Genomic DNA, 14,841 nt, shown 5'->3' on the forward strand with positions numbered 1-14,841 from the left:
TTATCAGAGTGCTTTAAAACATGTCAAGACTTGTTCTCCTATTACAAAATGGAGTTGGTCCTGGTAAGGGCCTGCTCCTTACAACGACCAAAAGCAGCTTAGACTAGCAAAAGATTTATTTTAGCTTACACAGTATGATCTAGATAGTCCATCAGTGGCTGCCTTACACTGTAGAGGTCCAGTATCCGGTAGTTGCTTAACCTACAAAGCTGGATGTCTCATCAGACTCTTGACTTGGAGGCCTAGAGGATTCCTGGAGTCTCAGTCTGTGTTGTGTCCCTGCAGGGAACTCAGCAACAGCAGCAGGATCTCTGAGCTCCACAGCAGTGCAGAGGAACAGGCAGGAGAACAAACAAAGACTCTGTTTGCTACATCTTTTTACCTGGGCTGACAAACAGGATGGGCCTTCCTACCTCAAATGATTTAATCCAGAAAGCTCTTTACAGCAGTGTCCACTGCCTTACTGAGGGTTGGTCTGGTGCTGCTGTATATTCAAATGCTAAATACAGGCCCCCAAGATCTGGTTACCCCCAGAGGAGCAAATTCCCACATATACCAGTCTTTGTTGTGTAAACCTTGCTCCCAAATTTAAAACTATTGGTTAAATAAAGGTGACTACAGCCAATTATTGGGGGACCTAGAGGTAGGCAGGGCTTCAGTTATCAGGCTGGGGTCATGAGAAGAGAGAGTGGGAGGAGGAGAGAGGAGACAGAGGAAGGAAACCACCATGAAAGGAGATGACCCAAGAGCACGTGGCCAGAAGTGGTCCCCGAGGACAGGCTGATGTAGCAAAAATAACCTGGGCGAGGCTCATACAGCCAGTACGTGAGGAACGCAGCTGGGGAATTAATAGTCTAGTGTATAGAAAAATAGATTAGGAGTGTTTCACCCAGTAGTTGTGCTAAAGCTGATATTAAAAATCTATAGGACCCTGCCTCGATTATTGGGGATCTGGTGTGTCTTATTAATAACTAATAGAGCTTATTAAAATCCGTTTACAGTGCCTTGCATTTCAGTTGATTCCAGGTCCAGGCAAGCTGACAGGCCAGTCAAGCTGACCTCATATGTATTACAACCATTCCTTAGAGGCTCATGGGAAAGGACTTGTGGCCGGGAGAACTCTCACCCTTTGAAATTTCCCTGTAACTATGAATTGTCCTCTTTGCCCGTGCTCAGCCTTGGCTTTTCACCTCAACTGCTTTCTTCGTGGCTGCTTTTTGAGGGTCTGCCCTTTGGGCTACCAAAGGTGAAACCATGCATGGGTCAGTCTTCCTGCAAAGGAGCTGCAGTCAGCTCTCCTGGTTTCTCCATAGCCTTGGCTCTTGTGGACTCATGGGTAAAACCGTTAGGGGCTGGAGACATGGCTCACTGCTCACTGTTCTTACAGAGGACCCTGGTCAAGTGGCCAGCACTTACACCACGTAGCTCACTGCCACCTGTAACTCCAGTCCCAGGGCATCCAACGCCCTTTTCTGGTTTCCATGAGCACATATACCCAGATTCAGACACATACGCATAATTTTAAAAATAAACCTTTGTCAAAAATAAAATAACTCTTTGTCTTTTTCTCATTAGGATGGAAGCATTACTATCTTAGGGTCCTTACCTCTTCTGTGAAAGCAGAGCTAAAATGTGATTTGGGTTATGTTTCCCGGGGTGTCTCCTGTATCTCCTGGGCATCTTCCTGTTCTTTAGTTTCTTTCTTCATTAAGCATCATCTTCAGGGTGTCAGGTCTATGGAAGGTGATGTGGCCCACTCTGGGCAATCTAGGGAAATGCTAGGTTAGTGTCAAAGTTAAAGTTTTACTTTCATATGGGGAAAAAAAAAATCAAGGTGTCAATATGAAAATTTTCTGTTCAAAGAGAAGAATGTTCTCCTAACATTGATCAAATCAGTCCTAGTAACGAGACAGTGAGTATTGATTCAGAAGTCTAAGAGGCAGAACACCCAACAAAGTCTCTCTGTGTTCCACTGGATACACAAACAACACCCTCACAGTGTCCACATTGTTCCGAGTTCTGCAGTGGAGACGTTTTTTCCTTGAAAGGTCAGGGCAGAACTGGGAAACAGCCTTTCCTGATTTAGACCAAAAGGAGGTCGCACAGGGTCAGGCTCTCCACGTCACCTCCGTCTTTCTCCCACTGTGTCTTTCCTATGCCACATGGTTGACAGTGATGACTGCAGCCGAGTTGTTTTCTTTCTCGGTGGGGGCACAGAAAGGCAGGCTTCCTCTCTTCTACTGAGATAAGCTTCTGAGGTGACCATGACATCCAGGAGCAGAAAAAGTGTAGAACCCTCCATTCTTCTATTTACGTTTTTTTCTTGTAATTTCTCTAGATCACTCTATGAGACTGGAATTGATGAAGGAAACCATTTCCTCCCATCAGCTTATGTGTCCTGAGGTGAAAGAAGTCCATCTGCACTGGTCAGAAAACCACTCACCCTGCCCATCTATGTCCCACACAGTGCATGCCACTCACGGGAATCAGAGGGTAGTGCAATAGTGAAGCAGTGAGCAAATGGAAGGACATTCAGAAGAACTAACCAGGAAAAAGAAATGTTCAAAAATTCTGAATCCAAAGCTGAGAGAAGCACAGAAACAAGAGAGCCAAAGCAAGAAGGCAGAAGGAAACAGATTGGAGGCTCCAACAGAGAACTTTAGTTTTGAGTTTGGGGAGGTGACTTCAATAGTAGTTTAAGAACTATCCTGAAGCTTAGGTTATATATGAAAGGGGCAGTTACGACTATCTCTGGAAATGCCATGGCCAGCAGAATGTTCATCTGCAAGAGGCAAGAAGAAAGTTCAGTTCAGCACAACACAGTAGCTGCTGCTGGTTCCAACTTCGAGAGTCTGGATGCCAAGTAGATTATTTTAGGAATATAGAAGCATAACACAGCTTGGTGAAACATTTCCCGGTGAAAATCAACTCAATCCTGTGTGAACATTAAAACGTAAGCTATGTCTACATGGAAACGTTTTGTAAACTACCTGTGGCGTCTTCCACAAAGATGGGTTCCATAGGTTGGCTAAGAAAAAGAGACTCATGGTAAGAGCGTGAGGTAGGATCTGATGTGGTCTCTGCCACACAGCACAAATGTCACCAGGCTATTAGCCACCTGTACTACAAGTCTTCTGAAAACGTGTTACACATCTCTCTCTTTGAAGAGACAACTCGGCATGTTTAACATTCCTGGTTCCCCTAGTGCGTATATGTGAGCATAAGGATCCCTGTGCCTCCTAAAAGCAGTTATGAGAGTCAGTCACTGCTCTCTAGAACATGGGATTTGGACCACATAAGTAAAAAGAGGGTGGAAGGGATAGAGGTTGGACTGGGCAGACAGGGGACAGACAGATGATAACAAGATGTTGGGAATTCATTAGGAACCGTGTTGCGGATGGCTCTGTTCTGCCTGCATTTTAATATGAATTTCCGCTCTCCAGGGAAAGGCTGTGGACAAGAAGTGAGTCACATACTCACGTGACTTCTTGTGAACCAATTCCCCCTAATGAATAAAGGAGCCAATCACTGGGCGAGTAGGAGGGACTTTTGGGTTGGATACAGGAAGGGAGGCAGAGGAGAGATAGGGCCCTTTACAGACAGGATATCGATAGGGCAAGATGTAGCAAGTGTTTCCCGGCTTATATGATTTAATATGGTTTATAAGATTAACATTCTAGTTGTTGCGCCCACGGACTGAGTTACCACTGTTTCTGAACTACGTTTGTGTGGTGTTTTTCTTCTCGCAGCGACTGGACTGGGTTCCAGAGAGAAAGGTACGGTGGTAAAGTGTGGGTTTGCCTGATGTGCACCACAGAGGTCGTGGAGGACTTGAAGCATGGGGTTGGCATGGTAGCGACCTACCAGTGGAATTGAGCTGGGTGGAGAGAGTCTGCTGAGATGAGAACACCCCGCCGATGCTCTGTGGCCCACCAGTGCCGGGAAGTGTGGGAACTTGCAGTTCTTTTTTAAATATTTCCCACAACAGAACAGAGAGATGACAAGGAACAGCTGAGGGCAGTGCATGTCTGCGGAGCTGTTAGGTGGCTTTTGATATGTGAAAGTGATGGAGTCTATTGAGAGAAATTTACTCTGGTTCTTTTGTTCTTGTTTGCCTTTATTAAGCCCCAGATCCAACCATGGTCATGCTACCCGATTAATATTCCAAAAGTGCTTAGAAGACTTGGAGTAGTTCAAGGCACAAGGGGGAAGATTCCAGCACTATTGCCTGTTGTAAAACACAAGATGTCCACGTTGTTGTGTTTTGTATAGTTTATTCCGGTATTATGACGCTTATAGTTCTTCTTCTATTTCCCTATTGCCACTCTAGGTCAGGACTCCTTTGTGATCTGTGGATCCTTCTAGCAATATTGGCTTTTCCCTTAAGGCCTATCTAGCTACAGGTTACTGCCCCCTTTTACAGTGCCAGATATGGGTTCTGTCTAAACAGGCCTTTCCTGATCCAAACAGAGAGTGGTTGGTTATTCCCAAGGCATTTGTGCCACTGTTGGACCAGTGGGCATATCTTGTTGAAAACAACTCCTGATTTATTGTTATGCCCATAAATCACAGCATCCCTCAATCCATCAGAGAAGCTGCTCACAGGAGATGGTAGTTAACACGAAGACTCCCAAGTGGTCATTGTGCAGACAATAAGGAACTGTGGAGTGCTTAATCCCAAATGGGACATATTTGTCACATTCCCCCCATCAGAGAAAGAGGGAATGGAAATATCGTAGGTCTGAGAGGTGTTGGATAGCATCAGAGAAACAGTGTTTCCCAAATACAACAGGAGAGTTGAACATATGAACTTACAGCAATAGTGACAGCATGCAAGACTTCTGCAAACCCCAGTCAGACAAAATCCTAGCGTGGAATGGGAAGAAGATGGGCAAAACCCCATGATTAGCTAAAGAGTTACTTGACAAGATTATTCTAGGACCAGGAGAGTCAGTTTTCTCTAATGAACTAAGTCCTAGTGGGCCAGTCACATCCCATGGCTCCTCTCACCCCTGAGACCAGCTGGGCAACAGAAACTGGCCTTGATGGGTGTTGTGGGGAGAAGAAATCTCAAAGTTGTGTGGGGTGGGAGGGAAAAGTGGGGGAGAATGATGGGAAGAGCTGGGGAAGGGGAGGTAAGCAAATACATCACATAAAATTCATAAAATGCATCAGAATAAAAATATTAAAAAACAAACAAAAAGAAATATATATATATCTCCTGTGTGCCATGTTCTAATCCATAATCCCTCAGCTCTCAGCACTTCCTGGAGGCTTCTCTCTGCAGATCCCTGAGTCTGAGTCTTTCTTCAAGCCTAGCGCTAATCTTCAGTATACGAAATTCTATCTAAGTCATTTTGAAAACTACCCTGTGTTCACCGTCCCTGTTTTTGTCTGGTCATCTTTACCTGTCTGCATCTACTCTCTGACTCTGTCTTCTTCTGAACCCTGTGCCCTCCCAGACTTTCCTGGCTCACCATTGTGAACTTACTACACACATTTCCTTTGTTAAATACTTGAGGGGTACACACCTCTGCCATAAAAATTCTGCATTCCTGTGATCCTTAGCCTTCTGGGAAAGCACGTGTTTCCCTCAGCATCTGTCTCCTGGATTGTTAATCTTTTTCTTGTACACCTATTTATAAAGCACCATGAATGGACCAGCTATATCATTTTGGACAAAGTCACGGTTAAGGTAAAGTCTTGAGCCCCTGAATTTACAACTTTGTGATGTTAAGATAAAGTCTTGAGCCTGTGAATTTACAACTTTGTGGTGAGGGCATATAGAAAAACTAATCATTTGCAAATTACAGAAAAATATATTTCAATTGTATAATGTGATTTTAAAACTACAGGGTGTAGATGAAGCAGTGAGCAAATGTATTGCCATGTCGAGGGGCAGGCACCTCAGACCCATGAGCATGGCCACGTCAAGGGACAGGTGCCTCAGACCCATAAGCATGGCCATGTCGAGGAACCAGTACCTCAGACCCACAAGCATGGCCATGTCAAGAGACAGGTACCTCAGACCCATGAGCATGGCCATGTCAAGGGATAGGTGCCTTAGACCCATGGGGTGGCAGAGTCTTCCTCAGATTTGAGCGTGAGTGTTGACAGTGTGTGCAGAAAATCTCCACTACAGCTTTCTCACCCCAGATGTTACAGCCTGAAGCCTGCTCCCCTACAGAGACAGCTTCTATCCAGATTACCTAAGCCTACCTCCTTGTTCTCAGTCATATATAATAACCCTGCCTCTTTGTTTAGCTGTATATGATAGCTCCACCTTTCTTTTCCATTGCGTGCAATAAAGCGGATGGTGTGGCTTCTTCATCAGAAAGTCCAAACCACTTGATCCCAGCTTCTCCATACTGTGTTTTCTTCATTCTATTGCATCCCTTTTGTCAGGATTCTGGGACCCAGGCCATGCAAAGCCATGGCAAAAACCAGAATTATAAGGTGTTCTCGGCACTTAGCATGGAGGTACTGACCGGATGAAAGAATCTATTTATACAGCTTCTGGGGGACCATGAGCCATGGGACTCTTTGGTGATGCGCCTGTTTTAGAATCGTCTGAGCTAGTGTAAGCAAACTTGAACTTCTGTCTTCTATAAGCAACCTCTCACACATGTTCCTGTTTGTAAGAAAAAAAAGTCACGGGTTCACCAAGCTGGACTTAATATTTCCTTGTTCTCTCATGGGTCCCTACCTTGGGTGAATAGAAGGCCCTGATAGAGAATGGGGTGACCAAGGCACAGGGTCAGGGAACAGGATGGTATTTTAAGACATCAACAAGGTTGCATGCACAACCAGCAAGAACACATTATTGGGAGATGATCCATGGGAAAATGCCCAGTGTTGGTTAGAAGAGCAAAAGTGAAGGTGGGGGTGGTGGGGTTAAGCAACAATCCCCAAAGAGTGGAGACTGAAGCCCAATGTCAACAGAGGAAGACTAAGGCGTGGCACCGGAGAGGCGAGCTACAAGGACACGTGGCCCTATGAGTTCCTTGAATATAACATTAAAGTAAAGAGCTGAAATATAAATGATTCTCTAAGAGGAGAATCAAACCAAGCCCCCTGAAAGGGAGAGCAAGGGAAAGCGTGCAGCATGGAAACAGGCGGCCCCTGGAAAGAACACACCCAGCCGTAAGGCACTGTCTGTTGTTCATGCTGGCTACTCAGTCTTCAAGGGTCTGTGACAACATCAGACTTTTCAGGTGCACACAAGTATACATCCTAGGAAGACAGCCATGTCTTGAGTATTAGTGTCGACTGAAATAAGACATACCAAATGTTTAACAGATACACATCTTGTTTTTCCCTGGAGAAATTGCTTCTTTGGGAATTAGGACAATATGAAAATAAATTTTTGAAGCCTGAAAACTGAGTGCAAGAAGCAAGTATAACTTTTAGTGAATAGGAAGCCACATTTTTAGAAAATATGATAGTGTCTAAGTGAATTTCTCATCTTGACCACTAGATGGCAACATTCTTTCAAAAATTGTTTTATTATCCAGCTTTAACTTTTTAAATCGGATTTTTAATTACCACAGAGGGGCAGGGTTTGATGGCATTTCCATTCCTCCACCCACCTCCCACCCCCGGTGGCTATCTCCTGCACCTGTGCCACGTGTGTGCCCCACCCATTCCAGGACTCTTCCCTCTCACTGTTACATCACACCGGTTCCTTTTCCGCTTTCCAGTTTAGACACTAGGGCCCACATATGAGAAAGAAATATGTAGTTTTGTCTCTCTGAGCCAAAGTTGCCTCATGCATATACTTTTTAAACCACATGGAATAAAACTAGCAAGGATACCAACCCCCAACACACATATGCACTCATACGTACGAACTTGGAGACTGACATTGTACTTTTGAATTAACAGTGGGCAAGTCATTGAAGAACTTAAGGAGACCATTTAAACATTCCTAGAATCAAGTGGGAACAAGGTTGCTGCCTACAAGAACCTCTGGGAAACAGCCAAGGCAGTCGAGAACCAAGTTTGCAACTATAACCATTTCGCTCAAATATCAGAGAGCTTGAATGTAAACAAACCAGTGATCTCAAATAAGAACCAGAAGCTTCAGAAAAACAAGAAGCCAACCCCAAGCCCAGCAAACAGCAAGACGTGATAAAGACCAAACAAAACAGAAAGAAAAAGTAGATCTTGTAGACCTAACCGTATGAGAAGTTGGATTTTTGAACGATTAAAAGGATTTCCAACTCCCTAACTGAGGAGGTGGATGGTAGGCACAGAGAAAGAGAGAGAGAGAGAGAGAGAGAGAGAGAGAGAGAGAGAGAGAGAGAGACAGAGAGAGAGACAGAGAGACAGACAGAGAGAGAGAGAGAGACAGAGAGACAGAGAGAGATTGATTTAAAACAATATATACCTATATGTGTATAAATAGATGATTGGTAGAAAGATAGATAGATAGATAGATAGATAGATAGATAGATAGATAGATAGATGGATGGTGCGGTAGTCTATATAGCAATGACCCCCAACAGGCTTATAGATTTGAAGACTTGGTCACCAGGGAGTGGTACTATTTGAAAGGATTAGGAGGCGTGGCCTTGTTGGAGGATGCGTGTCACTGGTTTTGGGCTCTGAGGTTTCCAAAAGCCTATTCCAAGCCTCGTGGCTACTTCTCTTCCTGATGCCTGTGAATCTGGATGTAGAACTCTCAACTACTGCTCCAGCACCATGTTGTCTGAACGCTACTGTGCTCCTGACATGATGACAATGGACTAAACACCTCCTTCTAGAAGAGTCGCCATGGTCATGGTGTCTTTTCAGAGCAACAGAACACAAAGCAGACAGACAGACAGACAGACAGACTGACAGACAGACAGACAGATGAAAGAACCCAAATAAATAAAATAATACACAAAGGGGAATTGTTATGTAGACTTCAGTGAGATTCAGAACACCATCTGTAATACTTTCAGAACATAACATACTGGAAAAAATCTAGAAGAAATAAAGGTTTAAATGCTTATGACTACCAAATTTAAAGTTATAAGACATGAACAATTTAAAAAAAAAAAGACTTAAAACAACCACAGAACTGAATAGAAGTTAACTTTTTCTTAACAAAAAAAGGCTCAGGGATGGCTGTTTATGGCTGAGTTCTACCAGAGTGAAAAGGAAGCTCTAATACCAGTATTTTGTAAATTGGTCCACAAAAGAGAAAGGCACAGGACAACACCAAACTTCTCACAAAGTCAAAATCAGATAAAGACAAATAAAGACATTCAAACACACACACACACACACACACACACACACACACAGAGTTGTTCAATTTCTCTAACAAATATAGAAAAATTCTCAAACAAATAACAAAAGTCCTCAATAAACTACCAGCAAACTAAATTCAAGAACACACAAAAGTCAAATGCTATGGTTAAGTTTGTTTCATTATATGAAAGCAAAGTTGTTCAATCCACATGAGTCAGTAAATAAATCAGAAATCATATGATCATGTCTATAGCTATAGACAAGGCATTTGAGAAAGTTCAACATACCTCAATGATCAAAGACCCAAAGAAACTGGGATTCAAAGGAAGTGACCTCAGGGTAATAAAGGCTAAATATGACAGACCTACAGCCAAGATGATGATATAAAGTGAGAAAAACAGAGCATTTAACATAGCATCTGGAACAAGACCCAACACTACCGTCTCCACTCTTACTCTGTTTATCACTCAAAGTCTTCAAGAAAGTCTCTCTCTCTCTCTCTCTCTCTCTCTCTCTCTATATATATATATATATATATATATATATATATATATATAACATATATATATATGTATATGTATAACATATATATATATATATATATATATATATATATATGTAAATTGGAAAGGAAGCAGTCCCAGTATCCCATTTGCTGACATCATGAGTATTATTTAAATAGCACACAGATCTCATCAGAAAAATTTAAATCTAATAATCACTTTCAGTGAAGTTGCAGGACACAAAATCAACAGACAGAGTCAGTGCCTCTCTATGCACCTGTGCCTCCTTCTTGAGTTTGCCTTTTAACACAACTGTATTTCCCCAGTGAAATAAAATTCAACATGCATCTTACACTGGAGAATAAGCATATAACATTATGGGATCTGCACTATAATGATAGGATGTATGCTTCTGCAAATCAAATTGCTATTGTCTAAAAATGACATGACACAATTGAAAAGAGCCAGTTTGTTTCCTAGTGACAAGACATGATGAAGACACATAGAAGAAAATGGAAAATGAATACAGATATAACAGATTTGAGAAGTGAGTGGCTTGTGTGATGTGACACATCACACAGAATCACTTGCCAATTTCTAGAACTTTCTTAGCATAGACCTCGAATTTTGCCTAGATCTCCTTATTCCTTGGTACCCACTGGGTCATTTGCTCATTGTCCTTCCTTTTAGAACAGAGCCAGCTGCCTCTAGGATCTCTGTACTTCCTGAGAGTGCTGTCACATTGCCTGATGACTGGTTACATTTGTCTGCCTCCCAAACTTGTGGATCACAGGAAGTAGGCCTGCAACCTGGCATCATGCCTGTCACAAGGAGGCAAAGATTAAGCTTGCCCAAATACCTGTAAGACCCACTAGCTAACAGACCATAATATTCCTTGGCCCACAAGTCATCAAAAAGAACCTATTGTCTGGATCCTTTCTGATGCTCTCCTGTGTCCTCCACACTTAACTTGCACAGATATGGGGCTGATGGTGTGTCTCAGTAGTAGAGCATTTACCTAGCACATGTGAGGTGCTGGCTTCATCATGGAAAAGGAGATGGAAAGACCCTAAGAGTCAGAGTACCTAGATGTTTCCTGGGGGAGTATTTTATCTGTGACACCAAATCAACATTTATGTAAGCCCACTTTCTAGAACCACACCATGGCACTCTTTTCTCACTCAAGAGTTTTCTTTCAAACTTTCTCAGTAAATGGCGATTCTCTGAAGGCAAGAGCCATGCTAGGCTAGAGGAGTTGATTGTGTTTTCTTGCTCAGCAGCTCACTCGTTTACAGTTGCGTAAACATGACCATAATAGTTCTCAATAGCCACAGAGAGAATTAATCCCTTGGCAATCTTAACACCAGATTCAGAAAACAGCAACATTGACTTTACTCCCGGAAGAACATGAACATGTTTGAGCAAAGAGACTTGGGAATGAAATCACCAACTCAGGAAGCTTCCGGAAAGATACTTACACAACATTCTCCAACATCTCAGGAATGTTAACCAGCTGACTTGGCTTCCCAAGATAGACTGCCCTATTCTAGACATCAAAGGAAACAAGGAGATACAAGCCAGGAACAGAACTTCAGGGATAGAGGTGGACCCAGCACATGATATTTACTGAGGACCTATTATATGCTAATAGCTGGAATCTATTCCATTCAAATACACCCACAAGTCTCTACCTGTGAAACATTCACAGCAGTTCAAGTCTGTCACACTCCTTCTGGTGAGTCATGACGAGAGATGGCTCAGTGGTTAAGAGTCCTTGCTGATCTTGCAAACCAAACCAAACCAGACCAGACCAGACCAGACCAGACCAGACCAGACCAGACCAAACCAAAAGCCCCAAAACACTTTGGTTCCTAGCACCTAGTTTGGGTGGCTCACAACTGCCTGTAACTCTGCAAATATTAACGGATACAGTTCTCATAGTACCATCTGGAGATGTACCTATCCTGTTGTTACTCCCATCTGAAAACAGAAGCAACTCACACATGGAAAAACAACGTCTCCAATGTGGCTAAGCCAGGAGTCTGATTGAACCAAGGAACACAGTTTCTGGCCTTTCATTCTTTGTTGAATATAAGTGCAAAGCAAACTATGCTCACATGTTTGTTATAAGCAACTTCTACTTATTCCACAATATCTGACCTGGCTGTCGGTTTCAAGTGCAGCTTTCAGGGTCTCGCATTTGCATCTGAGTTAAATGTTACCCCTAAATTAGTGTTTAGGTCCTTACTCAGCATAGTGACTTTCTGGGCAGGGCACGATGTGGGAGCTAAGTGCACAGCTTCTCCACCTCAGCACTATTGGTGTCTAAAGAACTTTGGGGAAGACTGTCCTGAGTATTTTAGAACGTTGTTTTGGTTGGTTTTTTTAGGTACCTTTGGCCTCCAGTCAGTAGGTGGCAGCACAGATCCATAGTTGTGACACCAGACTGTCTTCAGTCCCTTCAAGGTAGAATTTTTTTTTTAATTTTTTTATTGGATATTCTATTTATATTTCAGATGCAATCCCCTTTCCACATCCCCCCCCAACCCAGGAACCCCATCCCATCTCCCCTCCTCTTGCTTCTATGAGGATATGCCCCACTCACCCTCCCACTCTCACCTCCCTACCTACGATTTTCTTCACAATGGGGTGTCCAGCCTTCACTGGACCAAGTACTTCCTCGCCCACCTATGCCTGACACTGTCATCCTCCCCTACATATACAGCTGGAGCCATGGGTCCATCCCTACCTGCTCCCAGGCTGGTGGTTTAGACCCCAGGAGCTCTGGTTGGTTGCTCTCCCCATGGGGCTGCAAACCCTTTCAGCTCCTTAAGTCTTCTTTCTCTTTCCTCCATTGTGAAACCCTTGATCAGCTCAGTGGTTAGCTTGTGAGCATCTGCCTCTATATTTCAGGGTCTGGCAGACCTCTAAGGAGACAGCTATATCAGGCTCCTGTCAGCATGCACTTCCTGACATCCACATCAGCGTCTGTCTTTGGTGACTGCACATGGGATGGATACCCAGGTGGAGCAGTCTCTGAATAACCCCTCCTTCAATTTCTGTCCCACGCTTTGTCTCCATATTTGCTCCCATGAGTATTTTGTTACCCCTTCTAAGAAGGGCCAAAGCACCCACACTTTGGTCTTTCTTGTTCATGAGCTTCATGTGGTCCATGAGTTGTATCTTGGATATTGTGAACTTTTGGGCTAATATCTAATTATCAATGAGTACATACCATGTTTGTTCTTTTGTGATTGGGTTACCTCACTCAGGATGATATTTTTTAGTTCCATCCATTTACCTAAGAATTTCTTGAATTCATTGTTTTAGAATTATCATTAGGACAGAACCTGGGTTAGAGGTCTATGGGTACTGGGTTTGGCTGGTTAATTGATGGAGGGTTTCTTACACACAGTGCCTATGTTTCTAGCTTTACAATGAGAAGGCAGAGAAAGACTTATATAATCAACACCAGTGTTTCTTGGTATAGATTTCACCAGTGAAGAAGGGGCAGAGGGGAATCGTGAATCATGCAGGCAGATGGGGGGAAATAAATAGAAGGCATTGCTAACACGTCCCCGCTGGACTTATGCAATATGTGAGCTCATGAATTTTTCATTAATATTGGAGTTCCAAAAAAACAGTTTTTACAAAACTTTGACTTCTAAGCAGACCACCGTGATAGAAGTAGACAAGAATCAGAGGTCAACATTCTTGTTAGCAGGAAAAGTCAACGATTCCTGCTCATTTAATTCTGTGTCCCCTCAAAGAACTCCCACTGCATCAGCAGGCATGCAGTCATAAAACGAGGAGAGAGTAGACACAGAGATGAATGTACAGACGAACAGACGAGTGTGTGGTGCCACTGATGCAATTCCTCTTGGGGGAGGGGTATATTCTAGAACTCTCAGGCTACACTCTCAATTTTAGCCTTTTCTTTTTCGTATATTCAAATAGCCTAAGGTGAGGGAAAAGAGTACGATATAATTAGAGGTGATATTATTGTGGACTTCCCGAATGGGAAGCTATCGCCATATTGGCAATTAAGAACAGAGCCTCTGCAGGAAGGAAAAAGTCACCTGTCCCAAACATGTGCCATTATCTGTCATGTTATTTATATATAGATCAGCTCTTTCCTGACATTCGCTTGTTGGATGTCTTCTTATATGCTTGAAATTATTTTAGTTTAGAAACATTAAATATGCTTACGTTTATAGTCTTATCTCTGATCATTCCAGAGTTGACTTGAGTTTTCGACTATTTCTGTGATTTTGATTTCCACAGGATCTAGCTCCCAGTGATTGTGCCTCCCGTGCTTAGAGAATTTGTGAATAGTGAGTTGGTATATCTGCACTTGTAAGATCTAAGTGAACTGAGAAGATGAGACCAAATCCACTGTGGACTGCACCTTGGATTTGCAGGATTGGAGGCTATCCTGTGATATCAGGTCCACGTGAGCACCAGCTATTCAGTCACAGTCCCTTGGATTACTTTCTCCTCTTCCCTTTCACCCCAACAGCAGCAAGTCACCTTCTTCCTCTGTGCACGGGATATGTTCTGAGCATGCTCAGTTCTCATGGTAGTCTCACTTTGATTTCTAGCAAGCTGACTTAGGCCTGCCAGTGTGGACAGCAATTTAGCTGCAGGATCTCTATAACCAGGGGTTAGCATTCTCTGGATAAAAAGCAGGATTCTTTCACAATACTCTGTATGGAGCCTCTTCCGAAATGTGCTCCAAAGTTGTCTCATGCCCTGTATACATACTCCCAATATACTGTATCTGTTTCCCTGTATTTTCCTAATTGATGATGAAGCCCATAAGAACAGGGCTCATTCTTGTATCATAACACATAGCACCTGTGCAATGTATGCATTGTACAATAAATACATTAATCAACAGCTGACCCTTGTACTCTATTTCTATGTTTCTGTTGTCTCTCTGTTTAAGAAGTTCACATGCAGCCGGGCAGTGGTGGCGCACGCCTTTAATCCCAGCACTTGAGAGGCAGAGGCAGGTGGATTTCTGAGTTCGAGGCCAGCCTGGTCTACAGAGTGAGTTCCAGGACAGCCAGAGCTACACAGAGAAATCCTGTCTCGA

General features: G+C 43.2%; 1 long non-coding RNA gene across 1 annotated transcript; it reads left to right on the forward strand.

Annotated features, from left to right (window-relative positions):
• Positions 1–3,621: 3,621 nt before the first annotated feature.
• LOC143443818 (uncharacterized) lies at positions 3,622–14,505 on the forward strand. Its single transcript, XR_013113111.1, has 3 exons — positions 3,622–3,776; positions 12,133–12,209; positions 14,028–14,505. It is a non-coding gene; the product is annotated as an uncharacterized LOC143443818 (long non-coding RNA).
• Positions 14,506–14,841: the final 336 nt, after the last annotated feature.

The sequence above is a fragment of the Arvicanthis niloticus genome, chromosome 10, assembly GCF_011762505.2.
Source record: "Arvicanthis niloticus isolate mArvNil1 chromosome 10, mArvNil1.pat.X, whole genome shotgun sequence".
Classification (NCBI taxonomy): Eukaryota; Metazoa; Chordata; class Mammalia; order Rodentia; family Muridae; genus Arvicanthis; species Arvicanthis niloticus.